The sequence below is a fragment of the Anas acuta genome, chromosome 1 (assembly GCF_963932015.1).
Source record: "Anas acuta chromosome 1, bAnaAcu1.1, whole genome shotgun sequence".
NCBI classification, from domain to species: domain Eukaryota; kingdom Metazoa; phylum Chordata; class Aves; order Anseriformes; family Anatidae; genus Anas; species Anas acuta.
The window spans coordinates 112,748,484-112,758,667 of NC_088979.1; the positions used below are offsets into that span (position 1 = coordinate 112,748,484).

Genomic DNA, 10,184 nt, shown 5'->3' on the forward strand with positions numbered 1-10,184 from the left:
GTCTGTACTTTTTATAAAAATTAGGAATTTCTTATTTGGCTGAAAAAGTTCACTGGTTATTCATAGAATGCTTTCATTAACAGGTGGTGCAACTGCTAATTAAACCATGTATGTTATGTATATATGAAATTAATGTATCTGTAAATACTTTTAAGTATGTATTTTCACATAACACAACTGGAATCTACATATTTTCATAAATCTGCATTTTTCTTTTTTGAGGAGACAAAGGCATTTTGCTTTTAGAGCTTTGACATTTATCAATCTTTAAAATAGGTCAATTTCAGTAATGGGTTTTCTCAAAGCATTCCTGTCCTGGGACTCCTCAAACACAAGAATCATAGAATCACAAAATCAGTAAGGTTGGAAGAGACCTCCAAGATCATCTGGTCCAACCATCTCCCTACCACCAATGTCACCCACTAACCCATGTCCCTAAGCACCATGTCCAATCTCTCCTTAAACACCCCCAGGGATGGTGACTCCACCACCTCCCTGTGCAACCCGTCCTAATGCCTGACTGCTCTTTCTGAGAAGAAATGTCTCCTAATTTCCAACCTGAACCTCCTCTGGTATACTTGAGGCCATTTCCCCTAGTCCTATCACTAGTTATAGTATGGTATACTGGTTATCTGAAGGAACATCAACAGTGGGCTTGCCATGCATTCAGCTGTCTTGCAGGTCAGCTATCACTTCCAGTTAAGACCATCTAGTGTACTTGCCTCTGATGTGGGAAAGAAAAAGCCACACTATTCAAATACAGATAGTTTTTGGGTCAGAGACATTTTGTCTCATAATGAAATTCGTATTTTGAACTGAAGGAATTGCTGTTTGGGAGCTTCAGCATTCTCCATTAGTTACACTTATGGTCTGTATCCGTGCAAGTCTGTTCTCTCTGAATCCCTGCTTTGCTGTAATGCACTCTGTTTCTCACGTTCCCACCATCACAGCTTGGGACCTCCCGGCAAACCAGCATGTGTGAATTCCTTAAACACATTTGGCAACCATGGCTGTTTTGCAGCTTTGTCTTTCAGGATGGGGAAGTTCTGTGGCACAGGGGCAACCACTTCACCATGGCTGGTATGCTCTACAGGACACCTTTCCCCACCTTGGGGCAGTACTTCACTGTGGTTAGTAAAGCCATAAAAACAGAAGCTGTCATCTAGACCTGAAATGATTAGGGCCGACTGCTGATATGGCACTCTTCATGTTCTTCCAGGCCCCACCCTGCATTTCCCACCCTGCAGATGATGTGATGAGGATGGGGTGTGTATGACAGACAGCAGAGCCTGGAGAGGAACAGGTAGGGAAAAGGATTCTCACTGGCACTGCCTTGTGCTTTAATCTCTACTGCAAGAGCAGCTCTTGGGAGTCCTTAGCCATAAGATCAGCTAGAAAAGGGGGAAGGGGAGAGAGAGTCTCCAATCTGCCCTCTTGACTGCCTCCCAAACTGCTCTGGCCCTTTGCCACAAAGCTTTAATAGTGCAGAAGAATGTGATATGATCAGTACTTTGGTGCTGCCACTGCCCAGTGACCTCATTTGTTCTCAGCCCATTTCGGCACCTTTACACTGTGACATGCAGCATGAGTGCTCCCTAGATCTCATGGTTAGGATTGGTTTCTAGACCTCCAAACTGCAAAAGACATTTAGACTGTGCTGGACAGCAGCAACTTGCAACCAGAGTGGTGCAGGAAGGGGATGCATCCATTCAGCTCTGCAGGGTGAAACTTCAGCTGTGAGAATCAGATGCGATGCACAGATACTTCCTGGCAGTAAGTGCTAGAAGAATTTTCTTATGGTTCAAAAATCATTCTCATGCTCATCTAGAGATGAGGAGCATTAAATGGCATGGTCCCTTCCCCAAAACCTCAGTTTCTTTCTATCTCCAAAAAATTCCTTTTTTTTTTTTTTTTTGCTGTAATCAGTTCCAAACCCTACAATGATGTACCTTAATAAAGAGATGGAAAAAAATTAAATTTATATACAAGTTTTTTCCCCACAAACTAAGCCCCCAAATTATCTAGGGTCTCATCACCTGAGACTCTTCAAAAACTCCACTTCAAGCATATGTTTTAGTGGCTATAGAATATAGATAATAAAATAATAATATAAAATAAATAATATAGAATATAGATATAATAATAATATATAATATAGAATATAGATAATAAAATTTATTTATTATTTTATTATCTACGTTTTTTAATTCTATATCAATGTCAGTATGAAGTATTTCTCCACATTCCTGGCATATTCACATATCAATCGCATTCAGTGATCAGTGAGGATGGTGTAGCTAAAGCTTTACTCTCCATTTTCCCACTGATTGTACAACCATACTTATGCATTATATAGATTTATGCATTATATAGATGAACAGGCTCATCATTTCCCTTGTGCTTCAGTGCAGAGCACAATCCAATGTCACAGACAGCCCAGGCAATCTAGCAGCTCAAATCCCATTCCCACACCCCTAACCCTCCCATTTTCAAATACCTAGAAAAAAAGATTAGCTGTGCAGATCAGGCTGATGCTCCTTAAGCACTAAAAAGCATATGTTTTTTGCTGTTAGCTAATTCCAAACACACAAATGTCTTCTATTGCAATTTTAACATGTGGCTCTTGGGTTGCTGTACACAGAATACAAAAGCATAACAATGAACTTTTCAAATTGCCTTAAAGCAACAGATAACAAGTTGATGATATCAAGTGCTGCAGTAACCTTAGCCTCATTCTCTTTCCTACGTGGAATAACACGTCTCATAATTCAACAGGATGCACTGCTGCTATTAAAAAGCTCCCAGTTAAGGTTTTTCAAAATCTTCCATTTTAGTCCCAAATCTACTGTGCCATGTAAATTCCAAATCCTTACACGCAATTTATCAGCAGACAATAGATCAAAATAGTTATTGAAACAGCTTCTGTGTCATCCGCATATTTTAAAGGTCACTTTACTACTGATGAGAAGAGAACTGCAGGATTCACTTACACAGAGAGAAGCTAATTGCTCAACATTTCATGTCAGTATACTCAGACTCTTCCAAGCTGTTCATTACCATTTTTACCCTGACTCTAATGGAATTATTTAACATTTAAAACCATCAGACACACTCAATCTCAAAGCTCTGCAGACATTACTGCACTGAAAATATCACTTCTTCAAGTGCGGTAGACCAAATAACGGTGTTCATTTCCCATTTTACATCAAGTCAGAAAAACGCTGTGACTACAACTGCACTTTCTATATTTCCTCAGATCTCTTCAAACACTTAGATAGCTATCAAATAATACATATTTTTTAACATTGACTTCCCTCACTTTTTCTGCCATTTGTACTCTCGGTGTCAGCTCATATCAATATAGTATCTGCTTCTCTCTCGCCTTTGTTTGCATATTTCTCTTTGCCAAGCCCTGGCATCTGTGAGTCATCTGTTTGACAATAGCAAGCTATTCACTACTTCATGTACACCACATGAGGGTGTTTCAAACTGTGAAGGATGCCAGAGTTAATTTGGAAGTCCTCCTGTTTGGAAAGGAACCAACAGGCAAACAGCTACATTTTTTCCACTGATTAAAATCTTACTGGGGCAACCTGGTACTTTTCAAAGCAACAGATGAAACATCATACACTAGAAAACAGATGGAAGAGGCGTTTTAAAGACATAATCCGATGTTCCTTGAAATCAAGTAATCTTGGGGGGGGGGGGAGAAGGTGTGTGTGTTCCCTGTGCTTTGTCTTGTCCTTGAGGGATCATTTTAAATATGATTTTGTATTATTTCTATTAAAATCTCCTTAGATGGGATTTACTAATCATTATTCCCCTGCAGAGCTTTTTAGACGATTTCCTTGGCTTATCACTGAAAGTTAATTGCAAAGTCAGGAAGAATTACCTGCTAACATAAACAATAAATAAAATTAAATTTCTCCTTCATACACTGCTTCTTCTGGCATTTTAGTGTACACACATTTTTCTAATGTCTGCCTGCTCTGTAAGTGATGGCTTAAAATCCAACAAAGACGACATAAGGTAATTAATATCCTGTTCTAGGTAGTGAGTGTAATTTCTGTACACAGCTTTTTAAAACAAACACATAAATTAAAATGAAGCTGGAGCACTTGACAAGGCTTTCTACACAGCTGGAGCAGGGAAAGAACTGCCTAGAAGAGAAAACCCCGTGCGTCTGTATCAAGATGGGCTATATCCCCAGGATATCCTGGGTAACAAAACCTATGATCAGCAAATAGAAAATAATGAGCCCAGTACCAGGACTGTCCCAAGCCTTCCCTGGACTGACTCAAGCACGCTGCACGTGCAACAGGGGGTGCTTATTAAATAACCAAGCTTAATTTATTTACAGGACAAAAAGGTGTCTTGTATGAAGTTTAAAAAGGATGCATGGTGCTGAGGGAGCCAGAAAGTCTGCAGGAGGATGGGTGCCTGGTGGGGTGGCCCTTGGTCATGCTAATGCTAGGCTGTCCGCTCTGTCAGGGGGTGGCAGGTGAGCCAAGGCTTAGGAAAGGCTCCATGCCCCAGGCAGAGCCTCCCCCCTTCCACGCTTATCAGGGGCCCAACAGTAAGCTTTTACCATCTTGCTTTCCTGGAAAAGCTTTTATCTGACACTCACATAGCCACCTTCAGGAATCGGATGCCGGGACCATGCTGAGAAGGGATTCCCGTTGAGAATGGGACCAGCTGGGAATCCATGTATGGAAATTCACTGAAAAAAACAAGGTGAAGGAAGTCCTCAAGCTCCCCGACAGAAAACCACTGTAGAACCCAGGGACACTTACCTGCCAGATCCTGAACTTGAGTTACTGCCAAACCACTTCATGGGGAAGTAGCGCCACCAGGGTTTTCCTGTTCTGAGATGTCACCACCAATGTAACTAGCTCATAGAGTCTCCAAAGCTCGCTAACAGAGATGATAGAAAACATGAGGAAAAAGCAGCCTACTCCAGAACACTGAGTCCATTTCACCAGGACAGTAGAACAGTACCCTAAGTAACCTGAATCTCAACCTCCTCTGCAGTGGCAATTCTTCCCATATCTCCTCATGCTTTCTTTATAGCAAAGGTGAAATGATCCCCACCAGGTAGATGTCACTTCACATGTGTGGAGCCAAGAGACCTTGTGGAATAGGCTCATCAACCTGGCTTCAGTGTTTTAGGTTCAATTGCTCCTTATCGCTAATAGAAATCACCTGACAAGGGGCTCAGTGGTTAGTGTTGCCCTAATGAATTAATTACAAAAGGCACTTAAGGGTCATATTTCTGCTAGTCATTCTGTGAGGAAAATTAGTACAGAGGCTGTTAAAATAAGATTAACAAACCTAAATAAAAGAAAGACATAAAAAAAAAAGAAAATGACCTAAAAGGCAAAATTGCCGTCGTAGATTTTCATCTGTCTAGTCACGACAGATCAAGAATATAGCCATCAGAATGACTTTTCTTGACATTATTGTTATTTAAATTTGCTTCTCTGAGATCTCTTCTTTATGCAGAACTTCTCAAAATCTAGCGCCATGACCTCTGACTACAGTATTCACTTTAGCTGCATATAAACTATCACGTATAAGTGCCAGGATCCGGATCCTCACTCCCTATTCAGGTCAAGGACCGGGCTGAAAGGTTTGGCTTTAATTTGGTTACATGACTACGTTGCTGTTGCTGTGGGTTTCCCAGGCCAGCAGCTAAGCACCACACAGCCGTTCGCTCCCTCTCCCCTCTCCCTCTCTGGAATGGATGAGAGAAATAGGAAAACGAAGCCTGTGGGTCGAGACAGACAGTTTATTAAGACAGGAAAAAATAATAATAACAGTGAGAATAGTACTGCTACTACTAATGTGTAGGGAATACGTGATGCACAATGCAATTGCTCACCACCCGCTGACCCATGCCCAGCCTATCCCCGAGCAGACAGCCCCCCCCCATCCTGGCTAGCCACCCCTACCTATTGTTTAGCGTGACATCAGAGGGTATGGAATAACCCTTTGGCCAGTTTGGGTCAGCTGTCCTGGGTCTGTCCCCTCCCAGCTCCTGCTGCACCTCCAGCGTGCCCACTGGCAGGACAGAGCGAGAAGCTGGAAAAGTCCTTGGCTTGGTGTAAGCAAACACTGCAACAATTCAAACATCAGCATGGTATCAACACTCTTTTCATCCTAATCCACAACATAGTTAATTTTCCTCCTCGGAGCTGGTAGGGTGCTATCTAAGCAAAAGGCATAAAACAGTCCCTGAGGCACAGGCTACTTTTCCGCCTGCTACAGGTATGATATCATTTTCGGACAACTATGGTCTACATTAAGTGAAGTGTTCCAGCATGCTTGCAATCTGCCAAAGGCCAGAAAATGGGACCTTCATTTTAAGAGCGTATGGAAAAGAAAACAAAGACAACAACAACAGGGAAGGAACTTTTCCTTCACCTCATTTTTTTATGCTGCAACTCCTTCAGGTGACCACAAAGAATTTTTTCAAATTAGTTTTACGCGTTGGCATTATTTACTTGACTGATCTTGCATTCAGGGCTTGATCTATGTGGAGGGGAACATGTAATGCCATGCAAGGTTGTTTGGTTGTATGACTGACAACGGGACTTTAGAAGTTTGAACTGTTTGTATAGAAGCAAAATACAAAAGAGTACGCTATGCCTAAGGGAAACGTAGAAACTACCCATATAGTTTTATCAAGTTTTTATAAACTATATAGCTTTATAAAGTTTTCCCTTAAAAGGTGTAAGCAGCTGTTAAGGTGTAGGAAAAGGTGTAATCAGATGTTTGCGTACAATCCTTACGTATACATGAACATTTTCCTCTTCGGTTTCTAACTTGGAGCGCAACACTTTCCACCATACTCTTAGATGAGGACTCTGATTCTAACCATGGTTCCTAGTGCAGAGAACTTTTCCAGAGGAGAGAGAAGCAAAGCAGTCCTGACTGCTTTGAATGAGATGGAGATAGCAAACAAACGTAAAAGAAGAAAATAAACCTGTGGAAACGTTTTCAGATAATTGTCAGAGTCCAAAAGCGTTAAATTGGTTCAGTCCCTGAAAGTTAAGTAGCGTAAACCCAGGTTGCATCACTGAACTTGAAGCAGTAGGATAGACTTGCCCCATTGCAGAGCCTCAGTCACGGATTGCATTGCCATTGCCTCTAACTCTATACAAGAATGAAACAGAAAAGCACAACTTTCTACTTTGTCAGCTACTGGCAGACCTAGAGAGAGGGGGAAAAAAAAAGTTGTTATTTAAACCGTAAAGTTGTTTTAAGGCATTTCACCAAATCTGTGATATTTGCTATTTAGCAGACAACAAATGAAAGGGAAGAGGAAACAGTAGAAGGCACTTGCATGGCCTTAATGTGTGTGGCAATTGACAACAAGAACGACTTGCAAGGATTTCAAAGTACCTTACACCATTCACCGTTGGGACTCTGGGGACCAGAACAGACTCTGGGGACCAGAAATTCTCGCCATCTCCCTACCACACATAACTCTCCTACTTCTAAACACATCTGTGCATGATGCTCCTTAGGATTACTTTAAACTTTGACAAAACCTCAAGCGCATTCTGGAGACATACCGAGAAGAATGTACTTCTGTGAACATCCCAAGGATAGACGAAGCTTTGGAAGGCTACCATAACTTGCCTGGAGGAGAGGAAAGGGAGAATGAAAAGCACGAAAACACATCTTCCCCTGACCCTGACCCTCCCTCGGAAACTATGAACAAGGACGCCTTCCAAATTTTTCTTAAAGGAGCCGATCTATGTGGGTGCGCCTCCACCACCCTGCGCCTCCACCACCCTGCGCCTCCACCACCCTGCGCCTGTGTTATATGTTAAAATTAATTTTTTTTTTTGTTTGCTTGTTCTTTTTTTTTTTTCAGATTTCACTGAATTTTGGAGTAGTAACCAGAGAAGAACAGAAAGGGAAGGTGAAACAGTAGTTGGTACTTGCATGGCCATAGTTTACATGTAAGTTGATACCAACCACAATCTGCAATGATTTCTATTTTCTTTTCATCATTCGTCCGCGGCTTCAGGACACGACACCATGCTGAGAAAGGATTCCCGTTCAGAATGGGACCAGCTGGGAATCCACGTATGGAACTTCACTGAAAAAAACAAGGTGAAGTTAGTCCTCAGCTCCCTGACAGAGAACAACTGCAGAACCCAGGGACTCTTACCTGCCAGATCCTGAATTTGAGTTACTGTCAAACCACTTCACGGGGAAGTAGCACCACCAGGGTTTTCCTGTTCTGAGATGTCACCAACAACGTGACTATCTCATAGTCTCCAAAGCTCGCTAACAGAGATGATAGAAAACATGAGGAAAAAGCAGCCTACTCCAGAACACTGAGTCCATTTCACCAGGACAGTAGAACAGCCCCCTAAATAACCTGAATCTCAACCTCCTCTGTAGCGTCAATTCTTCCCATATCTCCTCATGCTTTCTTTATAGCAAAGGTGAAATGATCCCCACCAGGTAGATTTCACTTCACATGTGTGGAGCCAAGAGACCTTGTGGAATAGGCTCATCAACCTGGCTTCAGTGTTTTAGGTTCAATTGCTCCTTATCGCTAATAGGAATCACCTGACAAGGGGCTCAGTGGTTAGTGTTGCCCTAATGAATTAATTACAAAAGGCACTTAAGGGTCATATTTCTGCTAGTCATTCTGTGAGGAAAATTAGTACAGAGGCTGTTAAAATAAGATTAACAAACCTAAATAAAAGAAAGACATAGAAGAAAAAAGAAAATGACCTAAAAGGCAAAATTGCCGTCGTAGATTTTCATCTGTCTAGTCACGACAGATCAAGAATATAGCCATCAGAATGACTTTTCTTGACATTATTTTTATTTAAATTTGCTTCTCTGAGATCTCTTCTTTATGCAGAACTTCTCAAAATCTAGCGCCATGACCTCTGACTACAGTATTCACTTTAGCTGCATATAAACTATCACGTATAAGTGCCAGGATCCGGATCCTCACTCCCTATTCAGGTCAAGGACCGGGCTGGAAGTTTTGGCTTTAATTTGGTTACATGACTACGTTGCTGTTGCTGTGGGTTTCCCAGGCCAGCAGCTAAGCACCACACAGCCGTTCGCTCCCTCTTCCCCCTCCCTCTCTGGGATGGATGAGAGAAATAGGAAAACGAAGCCTGTGGGTCGAGACAGAGACAGTTTATTAAGACAGGAAAAAAAAAATAATAGCAGCGAGAATAGTACTGCTACTACTAATGTGTAGGGAATACGTGATGCACAATGCAATTGCTCACCACCCGCTGACCCATGCCCAGCCTATCCCCGAGCAGACGGACCCCCCATCCCGGCTAGCCACCCCTACCTATTGTTTAGCATGACATCAGAGGGTATGGAATAACCCTTTGGCCAGTTTGGGTCAGCTGTCCTGGGTCTGTCCCCTCCCAGCTCCTGCTGCACCCCCAGTGTGCCCACTGCCAGGACAGAGCGAGAAGCTGGAAAAGTCCTTGGCTTGGTGTAAGCAAACACTGCAACAATTCAGACATCAGCGTGGTATCAACACTCTTTTCATCCTAATCCACAACATAGCACCCTACCAGCTCCGAGGAGGAAAATTAACTCTATCCTATCTGAAACCAGGACAGCTGTTTTCTGGCAGGTTGTGGAAAGAAGATTGGCTGGCTTGGGGGAGCTTCTGCACACATGGCTTTTAGGCTGCAGCCAAAGCATTCCTCTAGATCTGGAAGTCTGAAGATGGTTGAGTGGTTGGAAAGCTGCCTGGCAGAGAAGGACCTGGGCGTATTTTTTGATAGCGGGCTGAATATGAGCCAGCAGTGTGCTCAGGTGGCCAAGAAGGCCAATAGCATCGTGGCTTGCATAAGAAACAGTGTGTCCAGTGGGTCTAGGGAAGCTCTGGTGAGGCCGCACCTCGAGTACTGTGTTCAGTTTTGGGCCCCTCGCCACGAGAAGGGCATTGAGGTGCTCGAGCAAGTCCGGAGAAGGGCAATGAAGCTGGTGAGGGGTCTGGAGAACAAGTCTTATGAGGAGCGGCTGAGGGAGCTGGGTTTGTTCAGCCTGGAAAGGAGAAGGCTCAGGGGTGACCTTATCACTCTCTACAGGTTCCTTAAAGGAGGCTGTAGAGAGGTGGGGTTTAGTCTATTCTCCCACGTGCCTGGTGACAGGACAAGGGGAAATGGGCTAAAGCTATG

General features: G+C 42.9%; 2 long non-coding RNA genes across 2 annotated transcripts; both read right to left on the minus strand.

The window, feature by feature from the left end:
• Positions 1 to 2,573: 2,573 nt before the first annotated feature.
• On the minus strand, positions 2,574 to 6,103 carry LOC137861903 (uncharacterized). The gene is made up of 2 exons (XR_011099921.1): positions 4,794 to 6,103; positions 2,574 to 4,720 (listed from the first exon to the last, which is right to left on the minus strand). It is a non-coding gene; the product is annotated as an uncharacterized lncRNA (long non-coding RNA).
• Positions 6,104 to 6,227: 124 nt separating this feature from the next.
• On the minus strand, positions 6,228 to 8,401 carry LOC137850225 (uncharacterized). The gene is made up of 4 exons (XR_011092383.1): positions 8,183 to 8,401; positions 7,987 to 8,110; positions 7,592 to 7,644; positions 6,228 to 7,212 (listed from the first exon to the last, which is right to left on the minus strand). It is a non-coding gene; the product is annotated as an uncharacterized lncRNA (long non-coding RNA).
• Positions 8,402 to 10,184: the final 1,783 nt, after the last annotated feature.